This window comes from Leuresthes tenuis, unplaced genomic scaffold (genome assembly GCF_036924035.1).
Source record: "Leuresthes tenuis unplaced genomic scaffold, fLeuTen1.0.hap1 SCAF_3, whole genome shotgun sequence".
NCBI lineage: Eukaryota > Metazoa > Chordata > Actinopteri > Atheriniformes > Atherinopsidae > Leuresthes > Leuresthes tenuis.
Window position 1 is genome coordinate 11,774,240 of NW_027325357.1, and position 22,157 is coordinate 11,796,396.

Genomic DNA, 22,157 nt, shown 5'->3' on the forward strand with positions numbered 1-22,157 from the left:
CTGCTCTATGAAATAGGAACGCAAAAATTTGAAAAATCACCAGTGTGGGGGGGCCTCTGATGCCACCCGCCCCCCCTCTTTGTGCAGCCCTGCCATCCTCTGTAGCTGCACGCGCGCCTCAGTCTCCTCCTCCCTCTCGGCCCCGCCCTCAAGGAGTGACTTGGAGTGAGGAGACAGAGGGACTCTGCAGACTCACACAGACACGCGCACGCTGATACACACACCGAGCTTCGTGTCTCCACTAACGGGACAAGTTTAAACCTTTTGGATAAGCCCGTCCTGTTCGCTTTTCTTTTGCCTCCATGTGAACCCCTCGACCCGGACTGTGGTGAGTGCAGAAATTTTAGACATGTTGCCAGTTTTCGGGGGTTGAGCTCTGGACCGGTTGTAACTAGGAGAAGAAACAGGATCTTTTTTTCCCCCTCAGTAGAGGAAAAGCGGCAGCGGGCAGCCTGGAGAAGAGGCATGTCCGGCTTGTTGGAGCAGTTTAGGCTAGCTTACTTTATCGCCTTTTTGAGGGTCAGCAAACGGTTCACCAACCTGTGATTAAACCAGAGAGAAACGTCGTTTCCGCTGCTGGCGCCTGTAAATACAGCGACACGGGTCGAGCTGAGCAGAGCGGCTTTCACATCTCCTTGATGTTGCCATTACGCCAATATAATGTAACACATGGCTTCACCTACAACCACTACGGCGTTTCTCTGATACTTTGAAATGTGCACTACTGGCACAATTTTACGTTGTTTTCAATGCGCAGAGCTGGAGGGGAGTTATTGGTTTCTTTTTAAGTTGGCGACCGTTCTTCAAAGCTGACTATTTGGGTTTTGTCAACCTGCATCTTTAAGGGAGGAGCGGTGTCTCGTAAACTTCTGAATGGAAATGGCAGCGTTCAGTTTCTGCCTCAATACAGTAACTCTTTACAGGGGGTAACGTGGGATTGTTTCAAGTTTGTCTCATTTTTGCATCCGTATTGTTGGTTCCTCTCTGGAAACGCTTGTTTTTTTTATTCAATATTTAGTCTACAAAAAGTTGGAGAAATATGAAAAACAATGCCCCGGAGTTACCAAATACTGAACCCAACAAAAGAATTGGAAGTTTCAAGCGACACATGTTCACGCATCTTATGACGAAAGGTTTAAATGTGTAAATCAACTACATGTCTGTTGTACCATTAAAACATTTATTCATTTTTAAGGGGAAGGTGCGTTCAAAACTTTGACTAGTACTTTATGTGACATGCAGTTGTGTCATGACACGCTAAAACCCAGCTCTAGATGTTTAAATATGTGCCAAACAAGTTAAGTTTCCTTAGAAAACAAGACTCTAACTTATCGTTCTGAGACATGAGTGGTTTCCTTCTAGATCAATCAAGACAGAGCCAGAGATGTCAATATATCAGGTGTAGTTCAGGGCTCAGTCTGATGCCCCCTGCTGTGGGATTCCCCTGCAGAGGATGAGGATCTCTGTTGGTCCACTTTATACAACAGACACTTATTGGGATCTTTTGAAGTAACTAGGCCTTGCATGTCAGAGTTCTTCTTGAAAGAACCCACTCCTAAGTTGGTGCTCATTGTTCCCAGCCTTTGGAACAGCAGATCGCGCCGGATTGGACGTTGCAGCGAGTGCTTTGTTTTCATTTTGTCTTGTTCTGCTTGTCCCAGTTGTTTGTGACCTGTGGCATGCTGTGCATGAGGAAAACAAGCACAGCTGCAGGGAAGAGAGTGCGAAAAGGTCCATCTCTACGGGCATCTGCACACACGAGAATGTCCAGTTATTGCAGATGTTACAAAAAGCATCAAATAGAGCTTAAAAGTAGAGCAGATAAGTTTCCACTGTATGGTTAAGTTTCTGTATGGATTGTGAGCTCCCTGTAGGACTTCAGTGCAGCGGCGGTGTGATTTTCTTAGTTGTGACGCCTAGTGTTTAATATGACAACTGCATCAAGTCCCATGTGCTTCAAGTGTCAATGTGAAAATTGTTATTTTGCTGTGTCGACGTCACAATTCACTCACGGTATGACCAATGTGGTGAGCATAATCGCATTTTTAAACATCTAAAGCAAGGAAAAGAGACCAAAGTTGGCCAAGGATCGTCTATGTTGAGCTGAGGATTGTTGGATCAGAGTCTTTTGCATGGACAAGTCAAACTTTGATATTTTTGGTTGAAATTGTTGTGTTTATATTCATCAGATAGAGGAAAGTGATAATTTTGCGGTGCTTTGATTAAAGTCAAGTTGTTGATCTTTACAAATTCTAAGGCTTACTCAGCCAACACGGATAGCACACCTCTAGGCTGTGGAAAAAGTTCTTGAAGACAGGGAAGGGTGGTGTGCTATCAGTCTGGTCGTGTCTCCTGACCTCGACCCCCTCAAACCTTTGGCACGAGCCTGACAGAAGGGTTCAAACCGTGCACTTGAGATGTGCACAGCTGCTCTGGGAATGCTTACATTGTGTGCAGAGCTGTGACAAAAGCCATGTTGCTGAATCAGAGATCCCCGACCATGTCGGTGAATTAATTTTTTTACTGGCCATTATCTGACAAAAACAGGTGTAACTGAAACGATGTGGGCTGAAAGGAGAGAATTATGAGAAGGTAACACTCGATTTACGCATTTACTTTGAACTCTTACAAAACAGACTACACTGTAAATTAAAATGTTTATGCCACAGATTGAACATAAGGGAGGATTCTGTTATGATTTTAGGATGTTATGATTTAGACAGAAATAATGACTCGTACACGGAAATATGCTGCTATCCCAATGCAATGTCCCACGTTCACACTCCAGTATGCTCAGACATCCGTGGCTGTGTTGATCTCACTTCGTGGCACGTGTCGAATCCCTGCCTGGCTGTGATGGCCCTTTAAATGTTTGATGTGTGGCGTCGTCCGGGGGGCTCCTCTCCTGCTGTTCCTCTCAGCATCTGCACAGACCGTTGGCTCATGTCTTAGAGACACCACCGTCTGACTTTATGCTAGCTTGTCTGCTATGCACACAGTCAGGAGTGTGTGCACCAGTGATGGCGTGCGCTGGTGCATGCAAACATACGCATACCTGAAAATAACCTGCAGGTTTGCATCACAAACACAAGACCGTTATGATGTATGATTACATAAAGGCCCTTTCTGCTATCATTATGCACCTTGTGTTGGATGTTTGGGTTTGTACGGCGGCTTGTTTTTGAGTTGACTTGTGATGTAATATATGGAGCTCTTAATGCAAAGAAGACAAAGCCATCCTTCAGTCTAAACCCCGAGACTGTCAACACACCTTCAGCAATATGAGACGGTGTAGAATGCTGAAAATATTCACTGTAGTCCCCATCAAATATTTAAAGAACAGGGGTCGGACTGTCTGAAACCCTTCATGTTGTTTTCATCCATCAGCTGTTGCTCTCAGGTAACGACAGCTGTTGTCTCTTTAAATGCTCACAGAGCAGGATGGAAAATCAAAGTGGTAGGAAGTGGAAAGTTTATCATCATCGTCTGCTGAGTGGGGAAATATGTTGCCGATTATCTGCTTGAGAAATGATCAGATGTCTGAATTAATTTCTTTTTTTCTTTGTCTAATGTGATGATGCATTCACTGTGTTTTATGATCGGTCAGACAGAACAAGCAATTTGATTGCAACGGTCGATGAGTAGACAAATCAGTAGATTAAATTGATGAAAATGCTCTCAATATTTGCTTAACCACTTAAACGAAGCAGCCACATCATTAAAACAACTGACAAGTGAGGCGCTCATCTCGTCCTCAGTGTGCTGCTGGTAACATCTTTGTGGCTTTGACACCAACCTAAATAATTTGCACACCTGTTTCGCACCTCTGTATGCACGGCACATCTCCAACAGAGCAAAATTCCTTTGAAGAACGCAACAAAAGGTCTGAAGAGTCTTCACCAGGCCTCCAAACTGTCCAAATACCCACCGGTCCCGTTACCAGACTCTCCAGAACTCCCTCGGATGTTTTTGTTCATATTTTATTTTTCAGTCAGTGCTTTTTTTTCAGCGTATAGAAACATTTTCACCTTGAAGACAGTTTTATGGAGTCTTTTGTAGTTTGAGGGCTGGTGGCTACATTCACAACTGAATGCCTGCTTGTGTAAGAAAACTGATACTGTGCTGATGGTGGATTTCTCCCCCTCAAGTGATTTTTAAGCTCTGAGGCAATATTTCCAACATGCTGTTAAGATGCTTATTTGGTGACATTAACTGTAACAAATGTTGTGTTATTATTTCAGACATTGCAAAAAGTAACACTGAAAGACTTCTCTCACAGGAACTCTTTCTCACTGCGACTGGCAGATGCTTTGGTATTTGGAGGGATAAACCGTTAGGCTTCATACAGTGTTTTGGAATAGCAAAATTAGATTCCTCCGAGTGTCAGAGTGAGCCGTTTCTGATCTCCGAGGAGCCCCACTGCTCTCCTTCACCACTCCCTGTTCACTGATGAGCTACCTCCATAATATATTCTCCATGGTTTTGCACCCTAACTGATGTGTAATTACTCCAACACAGTGATTTGGCTTTTGCTCATAAAATATTGAAAGAGCAGTCGCCTTGCAGCCACACTGAAAAACGCCAGCCTTACTTTATGCATGCATAAACATTTACGCTTTAAACATGACTTGGGAGTCGAACTGGTCATTAAAACAAGTCGGCACAAACACGCTGCCATGAAGTAAATGTCCTTCTGCCCATCTGCTCCTTCCTATGAATTGTAAAAGTCTATTTGTTGACCTCCTGCTGATTAAGATGTCTTCTGTGAGCTGTGCCTGAAACCAATATGTTTGCTTACTATTGAAAAGAGATTATACCAGATCAGTGGTACCAGGCACTGCTTGCTAATCTGTGGTCTTAGTACTGAGACAGACAAATCTCAGGACAGCAATCAAGCTTACTAAGTGGCCCTCGAAGTCCACATTATGGCTGTTCCTGAAACATACTGAGTTGGTTCTTACCTTAATGTTGATTTGTGGCTTTGAGGTGGAGTTCCTTTGATTCGTGGCTGACTCAAAGTCAGAGATTGAATATTTCTCTTAAACATGGTTTTACACACATTTTTTTATAACAATTATTCAGAATAAATCCATTTCTTATCGAATTCTTGTGTATATTTTAGAGCTAAAATAATTTGATGACCATCTTGAGTATTTAGTTCATAAAATTTTATATGATAATGAAAAATGTTGATTTAATTTAATTTTCAAATATCTTGTTTTGTCTAACAGTCCAAAATACAAAGATGCATAGTTTAATCTCACAAGAAAGGTAATTATTGAAAAAAAGAAGAGAAAAAGTGCGACCAGAACATTTTTACTAGGTTTAAAAAAATAATAATAAAAACACATAAAACCCTTTGTTTGATGTTGATTGATGGTAGTAGCTCATCAGTTTGTTCTGTAAAAACAGTGTAATGTGTAATAATGATGCCACTCTACACAGATTATAGTATTCTTCAGATTGCCTCTCAAGCGGTGGGTAAATTATTAAGCGATCTGTGGCCATTTGGTTGATCCCTCCTGCTTGTGGACACTATAATAGCTGAACTCCCAGTGTGGCCGCTCACTGAGAGGATTAAATCACAAATATCAGCTTTTTGGCAAAGAAGCGCTTTAGCTTCTTTAGCACCATGCAATTCCAGCCAATCTGTCCTGCATGTTCAGATTTGTCTGTAAGGCTCTTAATAAGCACATGGCCACTGTCTAGTTTAAAGGTTTCACAGTTAAACCAGGTCATTATAGGAAATTACACCAAATAATTTGCACTGTTTCATGGCGATATCGTGTGACCAGTCGCTAAAGACGCCATCTAAAAAGTAAATAACAACAGAAGGTGGGGTTAGGGTTGGCTCATCTTGAAATTGAATGCAAATAGTTGGGATGTAGGCAACAAAAGGCTGGAAAAGTAAGTGGTACTAATGAGAAGCAGGGGGAGGAGCATGTTACAACTAATCAGGTTTATTGGCATCAGGTCAGTAGCATGACAGAGTATGGGGAGAAAAAAAAGCACCGTAGAAAGGCAGAGTCTCTCAGAATTAATGATGGGCAGAGATTTGGCAATCTGAAAAAAACTGCTTCCACAAAATGTGGCGCAATAATGTTCCAACACGAATAATGTTCCACAACATGAAAGTGTGATGGCTCTGAGTATTCCATCGTCTGCAATACATGATAAAAACAGGCATGATTCTGTCGTGGAAACCACTGCATGGGCTCAGGGACGCTTCCAGAAGTAAATGTTTGTGAACACAGTTTATGATGCTGTACACAAATGCAGCTTAAAGCTCAATCATAAAAAGGAGATGTCGCATGTGAACATGATCCAGAAATGCCGCCGTCTTCTAAAAAGCTAATTTGAAATAACCGAGGCAAAGTGGGGAAACTGCTGTGTGGTTGGATGAATCAGAATCTTAAATAATTTTCAGAAATCACGGATGCGGCGTCTTCCAGACTAAAGAGGAGAGGGACCGCCTGACTCTTTGATGGTTTGTGGTGGTGAAAAGTATATTAAGGCTTTAATATGCTCCTTTTCCAGATGTCTCTTTCATAGAAGGCCTGGCATATTTCAGCAAGACAATGTTAAACCATGCACTGCATCTGTTACAACATCATGGCTTTGTAGAAGAAGAGTGAGCTTGACTGGCCTGCCTGCAGTCCAGAGCGTTCACCAACTGAAAATATTGTTGATTATTGTTGTACTAAAGTTGTAGTAAAACGTCTCTCTTTGTTTGTTGTTCATGCCATTCTGTCTGTTTGCATTTAACACAGCGACCCACCCTCAGTGGAACTCGGGTTTCAGTTAAGTGCCATCAGTGTGATAAATTTGTTTCGAAAACAGACATTTTAAGGGTTGATATCGGCAAACTGTTTCTTAGAGGACTAATGCGTCTGCTTTTTGAAATGATGTTAAAATTCATCTCAACAAGACGTCTCATCCACCTCTGCAGGCAGTGACGGATCCCTCACAAGCTGGAAATGCTCACTACATGCTCTTATTTTGTAAGGAGGAGTACATAAACTTAGCTTAGACTTTCTTTTTTATTATTGTTCTTACCAGGCTAATTCTGGGGCCCTTTGTAACACTTATGTAATTTAAGACGAGTGAAAACACGATACAATCACAACTTGTGTTAACATGGTATTTGAGCTGTAGAATAGACAGTGATGTTCCTTCTCTTCACCGCAGATACTCTTACATGGGAGCCATTACTCTTCCTGCAGCAATGTCACCCATGCAGCGAGTCTCTAAAGAGGCTATAAATGTGCCTCTAGTGACAGTCAAAGCTACACCAAGCTCTCTGACTGTTCGTCTGGAAAGAGGAGAGTCTGACAGTCGTTTTAATGGGTATTTTTCTCTGACTTCCAGCTCTACATCTCTGTTCAGGTCACATAGAGATGTATTCAGTTAATGTTCGCTGACCTTCAGTCTTGTACGCTGTAAAGCCACAAGGCCTCTTCCACTTCTGTTTCATTATTTTAAGTAATTAATTATATTTAAGTCAAGTATTTTAGTCATTCTTTTAAAGATACAACCTCAACAGCTTTACAATCAAACTGTCTTTCTTAGTTTAAATAAAGGGAACATTGCGACTTGAGTGGGCTTCGGCAGACTGATGTTTGTGCAGTCATCATTAAAGCAGAGTGAGACGTATCTCTATAGGATTTCATGCATAGTGAGTGCTCTTGAGTGCATCTTTGTGTGACCTGGGGATGAATTTGTAGCTGGTTGTTTGTTTCTATGTCAGGCATCTGTTGCAGAAACGGAGCCACCAGTCGGAGTCAGTGAAGCAAGTCAGTGAACAGGAAGTGAGCTCATAGAGGTTGTGGCTTGCACCCTTTGTTCAGGAAGGCGTTTGACTGTGAGGGGTGATTGTAAAGGTTTTTTTCCTCACATTGTGTAAAGCACAGTGTGCCTCTCAGGTCCAGTTTGACTGTAGCACACGGGTTCCTGTGTGCACGTGAACTTTGTGGATCTCTAGTATATTATCGATTTTCCTCTGTTGTTCATGTAAAGCATTGCTTTCCAGTTGGTGCTCGTATAGTAAATAGTAATTTGATCGTGTACATGAAGCCCCAGAAAGTACTCTATGCAGAGTCTAGAGTCAGCATAGAGTCATGGTCTTATTCTGCTCTCCTGATGAGAAAAATGCTCCTTGTACGTGATGAACACAGCTGTTGAACTTCAAAGGCAAAATTCAGCCAACACTGAAAGTGATGTTGAATCTGTGTGAGTGTGAGAGCTTTGTTGTTTGAGATGGGCTCTTTAATGTCTGGTTTTGCCTCTGAGTCCGTGCTCTGCACTGATTGGTCGAGAACTGACCACATGCTCTGGTGCCTGGCTGTGCCAAGCCTGCAGTTGCAGGGGATGTGTGTGTGTGTGTGTGTCCACACTAGCATTTTTGTGGCTTGAGAAGCTTGTTCTCTATCGACCTAACTGTACGTACAAGCATTGAGGCTTCTGCAAATGTTGTGTTTTGCCCCATTTCTGAGCATGACCTACTGCTCTAAACCACTAGTGTATCGCTTACTTGTGTTTTATTTTCTTTCATAACTGTTGCTCCTTCGCTCTTACATCTTAAGTGCAGCATCCTTTTAAAGTGTTTACAGTTGTATCTCTTTAAATATTGATGGGTGAACATATTCATCTTGATGCTTCCTTTTTACTAAATCTCAAGGGAGACCAAGTGTTTTAAAGCGATTTGATGTCTAGACATGAACGTGTTGAGACTCACACGTGGGCTTCCTGGTTTACAACAGTCGCAGCAGTCGTTTATACAGGCAGCAGTCTGGGCAGATGTGCCACAGGTACAGTGATGTGGTCATTTCTCCACAGCTGTTGTTCACATTCTGTATTTTTTTTTTTTTTAGTCCAGGTACTTTTTTTTTATTCTGTCCTGTTGGGAGTTTAAAAAAAAAAAAAAAAAAAAAAAACTTTAATTATGTCAGCAGCTTGAAATGAAAGATGTCACCGTTGAACTTCTGTTGTGGCTCCTTTGAAAGGGTCGCAACACTGCAAAACATTTCTTCTCCAGTAACTAAAACTTTCAGTGTTTGCGAATGTGAATGGGTCCAAGTGGAGATTCGTGTTGAAAAATCCCAAACATTTTCCATCATCGACACGACAAATTCAGAGCACCGTGCATGCTTTCCAGAGGTATGTGTTCTCTGAAGGCTCCCTCTCTTGTGGCGTGGATTGATTTTCAAGCAGGAGGAGTAGAGAACCAGCAACAAATTTGGACAGAAAAAGGGAGGATGTGTTATTAGATGACTATCCCTGATGTCGTCCGTAAAATAAAAAAAGCTGCCATTTGTGGGAGATTGGACTGCTGCTTTGAACAAACAAAACACTGCAGTGCACTGCTCCTTCGCTCCTGGAATTCACGTGGATTTAACTTTGACTTTGGGCCACCCAGCAAAACAATAACTGCGGTCGGACTTGGACAGTCAACGATACTCATTTACTTTTATTGATATTCAAAAAAAAAAAAATCGAATTGGGTACAAATTTGCAGCCACACAACCCCGTCCTCATATCTCAGTCGGCACAACTTCACAGGGTTGCTGCAGATTGACAGTCACACTCTTTACCAGCAGCTGTTGATTTTAAAGCACAGAGATGCTGTTTCAGCGTAAAAGTAAGTAGGAAATCATATATCTTCTGAAACACCAGGAAGGAGTGATATTCTGTGATTGTGCGTGAGGGGAGAAGGGTTGATTCCCCGTCTTATTGTCGGCTGGAGACAATTCTGTTCTGTGAGCAGCATTTTCAAAACAAATGAGCATTCACACCTGTGACAGGACAGTCCTGAATTAATGAGGATAAGATGTGGGATGAGCAGCTGAAGATCTCCTCCCTCTGACATAAAAGCATCATGCAGTTTGTGAGGTAAAAAAGAAACGGTGTGTGTTGCTAACGCTGCGGCCAACAGTTGTGGGGATGACTGACTCACGTTCACGGGTCAACTACATGAACAGATGCACCAATGAACTGCTGTAGGCCTGTCTATAAAGAGAGGAATCAAGGGCTCTCTCTCAGATTCACGACATCCTTCCAGATTGGAAAGGAAAAGCTGCCATTTGCCACATACAAATCACATTTAATTCTGTGTAATGCAAAAACCAAAGCTGAACTTGAGTGAATATCTGACCCTCAAAAACGACACAATATGTGTGGAGCTCACTCAAAGTGACTGTGATGTATTAACCGGTTAACTGAAGTCAAAACGGAACACTTATTCCGTTTTAACGTCATTACTGATGAATATTTGGTAATGAACAGTTTAGCCTACAGAGATGCCAAACTGCTGTTTTATTTTAAAGGAAGGGGTTGATGTTTATGGGGTTTATTTACTTATTTGGCCTCTTTGACATATTTATATATATCAGTAATGCAGACAAGATGGAAAAATATGTATATAAGTATTTGTAAGTGGTTCTTCATTTTTATTCTTGGATTTGTCATTTTCCCCTAAATGGTATTAAATTTGTTATTGAGTATGAAGTATATCCTTCCTAAGAAACACTTGTAGTTAAAGTTCAGTGTGTGGCTTGTTGCACTTAGTGGTTTGCTACTCTGAGGTCATTTCTGCCTCTTTGTTATCTCATTATCAGTCTCCGCCATGACTGTGTGCAGGAATTACCGTTACTATTTGTTAACAACATTCAAACTCAGCTGCTTGTGTCGGATTCAACCAGCAGGGGAGAGAGACAGTGCACAGCCCCAGCTGTGGCTGAAATGAAGACCGCAGGATGATGATGATGGGATGTGTCCCAAGTTGATTTTTCAGTAGTTTTATTAAAACCTGTTGGTTTTAGTCCTCATCACACTTCTACTTGTCTACTGTTCTATCAAAAATAAAGAGATAAAGAAACAAAGAATGCCAAGATGACAACTTACTGAAATATCTATCGCATGTCTTTATGTCTATAAACAGTCCAAGTCATGGATAAACACTAATAAACAATTTTCTAATCACCAACTGACAACCGTAAGCATGGCTTGCAGAGGGATTGATATATAATTTCTACTCTTATTGTGACGTCACTGTGGGAAAAAAAACACATCAAACCAACTTTAATGTACAGTTTAAACGGCTATATCATTTTAATCTATTTATAACATTTTTAACTTGAACGATATAATAATGATAGTAAATGTGAGACTTGTTTGCATGTCAGTGTTGATTTTTGGCTGGTATTTCTCATTTCTAAGTCACTCGGCTCAGATCACATTGTGCGTCTCTAACTCAAACCTCATTGTTAGCTCTTATAACTCGTATTCATAGCTCCTTTGGAAAAACAGATAAAAAACATTGGGTAGTTCTGGTCAGATGCGGTTGTTGTTGTGGACTCCTTCATGGTAACGCCACTCCCTGATGACATTTGGCTCCCTCAACACGACACCACACATCCCAAATATATAGTCACATCCTCAGGATGAGCAGGTGCAAGTGTGATCAACAGACATCCCAACCTGGAACCTGTAGGACCTGAAGGATTACCTGCCAACACTGTGGTCGCCAGAGCCGCTTTGGTGGTGCAGAAGGGACCAACTCAGTATTTTTCAGCAAGTGATCCAGAAAGCAGAAGGAGTAATTCATCAACCCGGTCATGTTCTTTCTAAGGATTTTTCAGTTATGCCCTCAGGGCGGCTATATTATGTCCCAACATGGAGAATTTATTGATATGCAAACTTCATTCCTCCTGCTGTCAGATATTATACATTCAGCTTGTTTAGCAGCCTGCCTCAAACATCCCATTGGCCTGCGTACTGCTATTGATAACTTGTTCTTATTGATGTTCTTTGTCATTTTGTGCTATCTATTCTTCCCTCTATATGAATAGTATCTGCATCTGAATTCTAACGCTGAGGCTGATTGGTGTGAGCTGTCTGCATAACATTTTGTGGGACCCCTCATTTCTCTGAATCTTTACAGTGGAGTTATAAGGTGCGTTGTCAGCATAATCCTCTGAAGCGCGATAAACAAATCAATGAGAGATACGACGGGCTGAAATAAAACAGGATTATCCTTTAACAAAAACCCCAAGTGACACAAACGCTTACTCGGCTTGCGCTCAGTTAGGAGAATCAAACTGCCCAGCAGCAGGAACAGATTGTGGAAATCAACATTACTCTCATCAGTTTTGTTTGCCCCTGCTTTTCTGAGACAAATGCAGAGAAATCTCTGCTTTTCAGAGAAGTGACATAAAACAATGTGCAGCTCCTGCTCGTGCTCTGCTGTTGCCTGCAGTTACTGGGATGGCGCACCCATCTTTGCTTAGTGGCGGATTAGAAGTGACACTTACTGCATGCTGGCAGTGTTTAAGCCTTGTTTACTGTGACTGGGTCTTAGCCGGGGACTCCAACTATCATTAGGCAGCGAAATGACTCAATGCTGGGAAAGATCTCTAAACAGACCGAGTAAGAAGAGATGAAAGAGGGATAAAGAGCTGTAGGAACAATTCAGAGGGAAAGGAGAGCCATGAAAAGAGAGGATTTCTCCTGAATTTCCCTGGAGCGACTGGAACTAACTGCAGCGGGAAACTTCTGGGCCGGGGTGTGCTATGGTCAAACCCTTTTATAAATAAACAGACAGATAGGTCTAACATAAACACAGATTGCTCATGATGGTGTGGAGCAGATTGACAAATAACCCCACCCAGGACCGGGACAGGAGAGCAGGCGCTACACATGGGCCTGTGCTGCTGAGCCACTGCAGGTGAAGTTTTCCCGGCTTGATATCGTCTTCCCATAAACAACCATTCTAAACAGATGTCACATTAAGTGGAGGAAAAGGATCTGTCATGACTTCTCAGAAAAAGTTCAAATCTCAACTTGAGGGTCTCTGGATCTGTTTTTGAAAGCTGTAAACCTGTTGGTTTTCATGCCCCCTCAGACATGCGTGCTGTTCTGCTGATGTAACGGAAAGCAAGAGGCTCATGTGGGCAGATGAAATGAAAGCTCTCCTTTTTTTTTTTTTTTTAAACAAAGACTAAAAGAAGCCATTGCAAATAAAGGTGATAAATGAATGGAACCTACGGACTAACAGAAATCAGAGGGGAAAGGGAAATGAACAATTTTCTGAACATAAGGCACGAGTTTTTGCTGCAGCTTGAACTGCTGCTGAGAGGGTTGTGTTAGACTCCTTAAGAGTGAGTCTCATAGACTTTAAAACAGAAATGCAGACAGCTGGCTCTAGATCAGAAGACGGAAGCCTCTTACAGGGAAAAATGATCGGTTAAAAGTGCTCTCGACAGCTTGTTTGTGGTTAAAAACGGATCCCTGTTGTGTTTTTAGCCGCTTCTGTGTCTCTGTTGAACAGGTAAAGCAGTGTTTGTACAAGGAACGACAATTTGTCTGTTCCAAGCTGCAAATAATGTACAGTATGTTCCAGATGCACTTAGGAGATCTGGTGACACCAAACATTGAAGAGACTTTTTTGTTTAGTGCACTGTGATATTTACAGTCATTTATGAGTTATAGCATTGTCACTTTCTTTTAGGTACCTTTTAGACTCGGTCAAATCTCCATCTTGAAGCGTGTTACATTTTGAAAATAATTTAAATGTAATCTTGTGTTGCAGTCTTTCCATAATCTGAAGCTTGTCTCCTTTTGTCGCTGTTATAACTAGAATATTTTTGAAGTAGGCCGCCTGTGCTTTGATGAGCAGCTTTTCCATTCGCATAAGCTTGTACTAAACCATTAAAGAAATAACCCGGGCTTTGATTGCTGCAGCTTTGCGTGGCTGCCTGCAGATCACATCGGGATTTTTGCACAGCGTGTTGAGGCACGCTGTTAACTTTGGTCGTACTTGTGGCACATTGTCTTGCAGCTCTTTGTAGTGCTTGCTTCCATCCTTGACCACCGTATTTGCATCTCAGATAAACCAAAGATAAATCGGTTTACTGTGAGAACGTGAAAAATGTCACACTCTGGATCTGCTAGTAATGCACAACAGCAAGTGTTTCTTACCGGATGAGCTGCCAGGGTTCCCCCAAATATACATTATGTAGTTTATTGTCTTTTTTTAAAATTCATCCCACTAGAAACATTCCGTCTCACCATAAAGAGGCAGATGGGCCGTGAAACAAAGACATAAGATAATACGACTTGTTGTTTTGGTGCCAGTTCACTGCACTTCTGGATCCCCGTCTGAATGAAGTGGTGGCGTTTGCACTTATTGTCACGATAAATCTGTTAAACCCTCTGAGGAGAGTGATGTTGGAATGTCTTTTCTTGTATGGCGTCTCCTGTTGCCAGGGTGAGATCTGAGTAGGATTATTTTTCTGTGAAACTCCATAAACATTAAAGAAGGATGCTGCCAACGAAAAGTAAGATGGTCCTCCAACACGTTTTTTGGTTTAGTTGTATGTAAGATCTTATAAAACAATGGATGTGTATTTACCTGGACTGTAAAAGTTAAAGACTGTAGAAGCTGTTGCCTGTAAAGGTAACTGTAAGAATGACTTTTTCTTTTACTCAAATAACTGCCGGTAGGTTAAATAATTTTGTACTGGAGTTGTGTGGAAAACGTCCCCGACTCGCAGTATAACTTTGGTATTCTAGAAGTTGCAACATGTTTGACAAACTCACTGATATTTAAAATAGAAAGGAAAAAAACTCTGATTTCCATTCCTTTTCTGATGGAGCTGAAAGGCTCGGTGACCTTCCTCTGTATCTTTTTTTCTTCTGGGCGGTTTGATTTGAGATTAAGTTGCGCTCAGCTTGTCTGAATATGGGACCGAAGGCCGTGTAATGGCAGGACCCGGCTGTGTCAGGAAGGACGAGGTACAACTGCGATTTAGGTTAACAAAAATCAAACCGTGCATGGCCCTCGGACCCTCAGTGCTGCAGAGATTAAAATATTGGTTTCTCACATGTTGGTCAGTAGGCCATGTGAGATCGGCCCTGCCAAGATTGCTGGCTGAGTATTTGCAGGCATGTGGTAAACAGCTTATGTGAGCTAATGTATTTTGAGTTATTATGCTTTAGTTGAGCTCATTGCTTCATTTTTTAACCTAGTTTAATGATCAAATAGCTGAAGAGCACAAAAACTAAAACCCACATAAACGTTTGACACTTCATTTGGCTCAGTTTTAAATGCAGCTGGTCAGTGGAGGGATGCTTTAGCACCGCAACACCTTGCTTTTCTTGATCTGCAGTGTGCTGTCTACTTCTGCCCTGGTTCATTACGACAAGGGAGACAATGACCCAGAATCAAGTTGACCTGAGTGCTTTAAATCAAGGCTCCACCAGAGGAAATAAATTCTCGCCCCACCAGGGTGCCCAGCGCCAACTAGGACAAGTAATCCAGACAGAATAAAAATGTCCTTTTAGAGGACGCTGAGGGACATACGGATGAAGGAGTTAAGACGGGATAGGTTAAGAATGGAAGAAAGGAAGAGATGTGGTTCGAAAGAGTAGTTTTAAGTTATCAAACGGGGCAACGATCCCGTAGAAAATGCAATAAAGGAAGCTGTTTTCATAAAGATTCTTCTTCGCTTCTCTTTAAGATTCTGCGTTGGAACCAAAAGCTTCAAAACAAAAGGGCAGATTACAGTTCAGCTTTCCGCTGACTTATCCACAAGCGAGAAGGAACCAGCAGACTCAAATTGCTTTCAGTTTTAGGCCATATTTTATGTGATTTTATTGAAGTCATTGGAATACAGATAGATTTTACTACATTTGGATGAGGGGTGTAACTATTCTGAGACCTGTTGCCATTGAGAATATTCATCCTCTGTGTTGTGATTTCACCGCCTCTCTGTTCCCTGCCTCCTGCCAACCTTAGGAAAGGAGTTTTGTAAAGTGTAAGGATGATTGTAAAATAAGATGGGGGTCGCCTCACCACATTAAACTGTTTAGTGTCTGTTTAGCCATTTTGGTGAAGTGATGCTGTTGAGTGTAAACATAGCTTGAGAAATAGCTTCTGTAACATGCACATGTAATGATCTGCTACCCAGCCATGTGTTGAAAGCTGTGATGATTAAATATCATCCTGATTACGAGCGAGCTGGAGAACATCAAAGTAATGTCTTTAGTTTTTTCTTTCATGCAGGATTATACCCGCAGTCTGAAATGTGCAGAAGAAGAGTCCGATTTACTTCTAGTTTTCTGTGCCGACACGAGGTTTTATCAATATTGTCATTTAACAGCTGATGAGAAAGTGAAGGGATAAAAAGCTACGCATATTTATGGTAAAATATGTTTATATTCGCCGCCAAATGGCCATTTATACCATTACTAACAGTGGAAACTATCCAAATGCTGCCCAGACTTGCTAATAAAATTTGCTGTGAATGCGTGTTTGACGTCAGGGGCCTGGATTTACACAGATTGATTTTATCAGTGGAGCGTAGAGTTGCTACGTCGGAACCAAGGCTTTCTTTTGGGCTTCTTCAAAGTTTAAGATTGTCTGTGAGTGGGCCTCTGTGTCTGGGCACTCATTTTTGAAACCTCACTGGGACCTTTTCTGGTACAGCCACCTTTCTGTCAGAACCACTAGTTATCATGGGAACCAAAACCCAGCCCTAGTGTGATAAAATGCAAAATCTTATGTCTTATTCCAGCCTGTCAAGAGTCTGTGACTCACTGAAGCCTGCTCAGTTTTCTGTTGATCTGTTTGCATACAGCGGTGCCTGCTACTCTTATTTTTCTTCCCTCTCCTTGACTCTCTCCTGCCACTGCATCACACGGTTTTCTTCTACTTTCTGTTTTCACTTGGGAGAACATGTTTGTTGCTGCTGAGGGAGACTAAACAGACGTCTACAACATGTAACAACATGAATCACAGAGATGTGTGGATGTTGTTTACTGTTACATCAACTTCTTTTACAGAGAACTAACTAACTAACTAACTAACTAACTAACTAACTAACTAACTAACTAACTAACTAACTAACTAACTAACTAACTAACTAACTAACTAACTAACTAACTAACTAACTAACTAACTAACTAACTAACTAACTAACTAACTAACTAACTAACTACCTCCCGTTATGTGGAATCAGCATAATAATCATGTACTGTTCTCGTTCGCAGCACATGAGAAGCTGTTTGCCAATCATTTCTGATAAAATGTGCAGTTATCGTGGCAGAATGTTCTGTGGTAATGGCTTTCCGCTCGTCTCTTCTTAGAACCATCCTGCCTGTTTTTGTCAGTAATTCCGTGGCTTTGGTTTTGGTCTTGTTGTAGAGTTTCAGGATCACTTTGTCAGTGCGACATCTTGGAGGTGGGGCGTTGAATTTTGGCTCCAAAATGTGAAACGTAGCGAAAAAAACCCAGTTTTTTGGTGAACGAAAACGGACGCAGATCTTTGGTAATAAAAACTGCCGCAGATTTTGCACTTTTGCTGCTTTCACATTGCTTGCTTGATGGTTCATTGGTTGATGGCAACCGCAGACAGGTTTTTTCTTCTTCCTGTAGGTAGAAAGATACAATATGGTTTTTAATGTTTATTGCTCACAAATTCTTTTAGTTAAACCTCATAGAATCCACAGTGCCTCATACATTAGCTTTATTTATAGAGAGTTCCTATTGGGTTTCTTGGTCAGCCATCTTGTGCACGTTAGGTTGTCTGGGCACTATACTTCCACTTTTCCTCTTTTTGCATCTCCTTATCAGCAAACATTTTGGTCTTCCATCTTCCACGTCTCTGTGCATCGTTCCCATAAAGGAATAGCATTAAATTGACAGAAGAGAACTGCATAGAGAACCTTTCAGCAGTAATTAAAGTTAAGTGCAGGGTGAAGGTACAGTGTCTACCGTTGTGTTTAAGGTGTGATATTTTGTGCATGTGTGCTCCCGGCTCTCCAAACACAGACCTGCTTTGTGTCGGTTTGATTTCAGTGACTTCAGTTTGACACGACCCGGGGTCGTGTTGCAGCTAATGAACGCAGATGTCAGAGAGGTCACATGTCAAAGCTGAGTGTAACAGTGAGAACCAAACGCTTCCTGTTTTAATGGCCATGTACCGTGTCGTTAGCTGTTTGTGGACCGTTTCTTGAACGCTGGCTGAGGCCTCAGAATAATTGAGTGTGTGATAATGAGGTCCTTGTGTGTAAAGCTGAAGTTTCGGAAGAACGTTGTCACATAAGTTCAAGAGAGTATCACGGTCTTATCATTAAAGAATAATGACTGGTTTTCTATTGTTTTCCATTATTGTTATTTAATAAGATCTACTTAATGAGTTAAATGGATGACAACAACAGGGCTAAGAAAATGCTCGAACCATGTGCAGCTTCAAACGCTTCATCCTATTTTATTGATTAATGGTTCTTGTATAGAGCTTTTTAACCAGAAGATTTCTGGTTTAGATCTCAGGTGGGACATTGCTGTGGAAAGTTTGTGTGTTCTCTTTGTGCATGTGTAGGTTTCAGGGTCCTCCTTTACCCCCACAGTCCAAAAACATACATGTTTGCCTTGTGATTGACTGTCTACCTTTCCAGGGTGTACCCTGCCTCATGCCTGATGGCAGCTGGGATGGGTTCCAGCCCTATTGTGACCCTGAACTGGGCGAACGGGATGGATCCATCCGGTTGGAGGATGACTGAATGGCGCCGCCCTAGAGGCAGGCAGCCTGCTGTGGTTGCTCTGGACACACTGTGTCTTTCTTTGGATCTTCTTGAGATTTTCAACTGAGCTTCTACTGAAACACAGATTTCTTAAACATGCTTCTGTGCTGGTTTGGATGCTGCGCTGCTGGGAGACTTCTGCCGGTAACTGGCATGTTTTTCATGTGGTTTGATACATAACCATGGCAACAGTAAAGTTGTTAACCTGTTGGAGCAGCTAACTGAGCTTTCCAAAGCCCAAATAATGCCTGGAATAAGACCTCAAATCAAGATTAGTTGAAGACGAGACGTCTAGGATGCAGAGCAGGAACATTATGGTGAAAAAGGTGAAAGAGGGTTAGCATCACAGGAAGTGTGAGATCACAGGCTTATAAGATGGAGAAGCATGGACCCCAGATGAGGACACAGCAGGGATATCCGGAAGGCATTTTTATTTTTTTCATCAAGATATGGCTGCAGGAACAACTCTTCCACTTCTCTACTCAGCTTTAACACTATTTGGGTAGATAAAGACTAAGGCTAACAGAGCTGCAACAGCGAAGGAGGAAGGTTATAGTGCTGAACAACAGACAATATAATCCTGGACATGTGAATGAGAAGGAGAATCTGCACTCCACGTGTTGAACTTTTGGCTGTGAGTTCCAGTCCATGTTGTTTACTGAGAGGGTTCACCTGTGTTACCTATGCTGCATGTGCACTCATCGGCTAAGTTGTTGCCAAGCTACAAAAACACTCCAACCCACTGATGGCGACCTCTGAAGATTTCTACTACACCTTCCTGTTTGCTAAACATCAACTTTCTACATGGTTGTCATCTGACTTATACCTGCTAAATACCTGCTAAAAACGGCTATTGAGAAAACCCAGTTTCACTTGAGAAATAATTACTTAATCTGTCTAATAAACATCTACGGCTCAATGCAATCATCCACAATGAAAGACAATGACGAATCAAAACAATCAGTTTGTCTGTAAGGCGCCACAGCTCGATGTTTGGCCGACTTCATCGGTTGACTGAATTACTCAGAATTGGTTTAAATGTTCAGTATGTACTGTATTGATATTTACTGACAGAAGATTGAGGGGAAAAAAAAGAGGCTGTGAAAGATGATGGAGTATGAAATCGTAATAGTGCTATTCAGACACAGTGTTTGATATAAGTTTATAAAATGTAAATATGCTCTAAGGGAAAAGTCTTTAAAGTAGGGACACTCAAGGCTCTTCATGTCGGGGTCTTACAGCCCTGCAGCCAGTCATGAAGAACGCTGTCTATGAGGACCTCATCTACAAGTCTGCATAAGGATCTGGATTGAACATTTCCTGGTCTATCTCTACTGTTCTGTGTATAATCTCTGGCTTGTCCAGGGAAATGATGGATTATTGTTGAGGTTTTCGGTATGTTTGGATTTATCTTTAAATGAATCTCCAACAAACAGAGCCCTCTCGTTTCCTCCTCACGCTTATCTTCATGTCTGAGACATTACTGAAATAAGATAACTAAGAATAAAATGACAAAAACACAATGATGCTCTTATTTAAAGCCCACAGCTGAAACATGATCATCTGCTGGTGAACATGCAGATCATGTAGATTGTTTTCTCCCACAGGTCCCTCACTACGTGAGCTAAACACTCATTTTTCTTTGAACTGTAAGATGCAATCACAGTTACTGCTAACCGACGAAGAATGCTAACAGTAGCTGCACAGTCTCAGTGTTGTAAGCCCTGCTGTTAAAACCAGAGAAGACATTGCTCTCTCTTTATGGTTCAACTAAATATTGAAATGACAACAAGTCATTTAATTTTATTCCAAGAGGCTACCCTTCTCATTTTTAACATGTGATTGCATAGAGCTTAAATGTCCTCATGAAATGGTCCCATCGCTCTGTTCTAAAAGTGGTGTAAAAAGTTTTTATAGATTGAGGGAGAGCTGGAAACAGCTGCACACTTTTCAATCCGCTATTACGCTATCAAGGCCTCGGAGATATTCTGTAACAGATTCCCTGTTTTTTCCCTGTAATTATTGGTGGAATTGTCTCCCTTGCTTCAAGCTCCTGAAGCAAAGTCTGTTCATTGATTTGGGAGTGATAGAGGGTTACTGCAGGAAGTGAAAAGCCTGCGTCTGAGCAGTCAGGGATGCTGTGCGACAGATGTAAGTCCTACTGTCTTGCTGAATGTTTTTTTTTTTCTTTTTTCATTGACTTTTTAATCAGCTTGGCTCGCCTGTGGTATTAGTAGGTGATTAAATCACTTAACGCGACCTGCAGACATTAGTGCTGACATGGGACGGGGGTTTAGGGGGTTCAGGGGGTCGTGGGGGGTGATGTGAGGGGGTCAGAGTGGAGGGCCACAGCTCCTTGTCCAATCCAAGCACAGACCCAGTGCACACGCACTTTGTAATGACACGGACGAGCTTGTATAACGCTCATGAATACGCGCACATGTAGATGAAGCGCAGACAGACTCATGCTCTGTCAGACACACTGGGCCATTGTGTGCAACATTGGGGGCTTCTGTTTCTCCATGTGGAGCGTCCTGACACAGCACACGCCTCCTCACTGCGAAATGTCAGCCGACGTTACTGCTACTGACATTATCTGCGATGTGCTGCTGGTCTGTATGTGTGTGAGCTTTGTCTTGTTTAGTGTGATTGATTTGTTGATTTTCAAACTGAGCATCTTTGAGTATTGGATTGTTGCTTTGACAAAACAAGACATTTTAACTCCTAATCCTCCTCTAAAAGCAACATATGTTTGCTAATTTTAGAGAAGGATCCGAATTGATTGATCAATAAAATCATTGTCTGACTGAGGAAAAAACATGAGTTTGTGCAGGGACCTGTCAATAATTTCCTCATCATATTTTTTTAATTGGAAAAACAGTTTTTCTTGACCCACAACTGGTTACAAAAGCTAACTCTGTCTTAGTTATCTAAATTGAGTAAATCTATCGATCTGTTAATCACTTGTAGTGGATCGTTTTGGCAGGAAGTCATTTCATGCTGTAGTTGATTTATTCTGTCCTTACTGAGTTTATTCATAGAAAGTTACAAAGCACAGACGAGTTTAAGTGAGAATTTATTGGTAGTAAACGCAGTGAAAACAGTCTATTTTAAAAATGGCTTCAGCTGGAGCAAAGTGGACTCCAGCAGTTGGCAGCATGATGGCTGAAAGCCATTTCACCATGTTTGGTTTGAACTCTGAACGCTGCTTCCTCACCAGTCCCTGCAGTTCTCAGAGAGCTACCAGGCCTGTTTTTGGCACATGTATCTAGAATATATTCTTTCAGGTTTGGATCATTTCGATGCACAATAGCAAAAGGTCTTAAATCCAACTGGAAACCAATGCAACGATCTGTGGGAGTGTGTGGTTTTTGTCAGCATGTGATCCAGTGATCATCCTGGGAAAAAAAACACGGACACCAACCAGACCACCTAAAACTTTGTGAGCCACATTTTGAAAAGGAAACAGTGTTCTGTATTTTCTGCCTCATCTAAGGCAAAATAAGCAACAAGTGAGCCTCAACACAGATGTTAAGCATATGCAGCGGTGTAAGCACATGACCTCAATGTTCCTTCTA

At 41.7% G+C, this 22,157-nt stretch overlaps 1 protein-coding gene across 2 annotated transcripts in view; it reads left to right on the plus strand.

The window, feature by feature from the left end:
* The first annotated feature begins 192 nt into the window (after nucleotides 1-192).
* The window catches only part of ppp1r16b (protein phosphatase 1, regulatory subunit 16B), an 83,164-nt gene continuing 61,199 nt past the window's right edge, over nucleotides 193-22,157 (plus strand). For both annotated transcript variants that reach the window (XM_072381813.1, XM_072381814.1), the window contains exon 1: nucleotides 193-328. The gene's annotated coding sequence lies outside the window, so the exon portion shown is untranslated. The remainder of the gene's footprint in view (nucleotides 329-22,157) is intronic.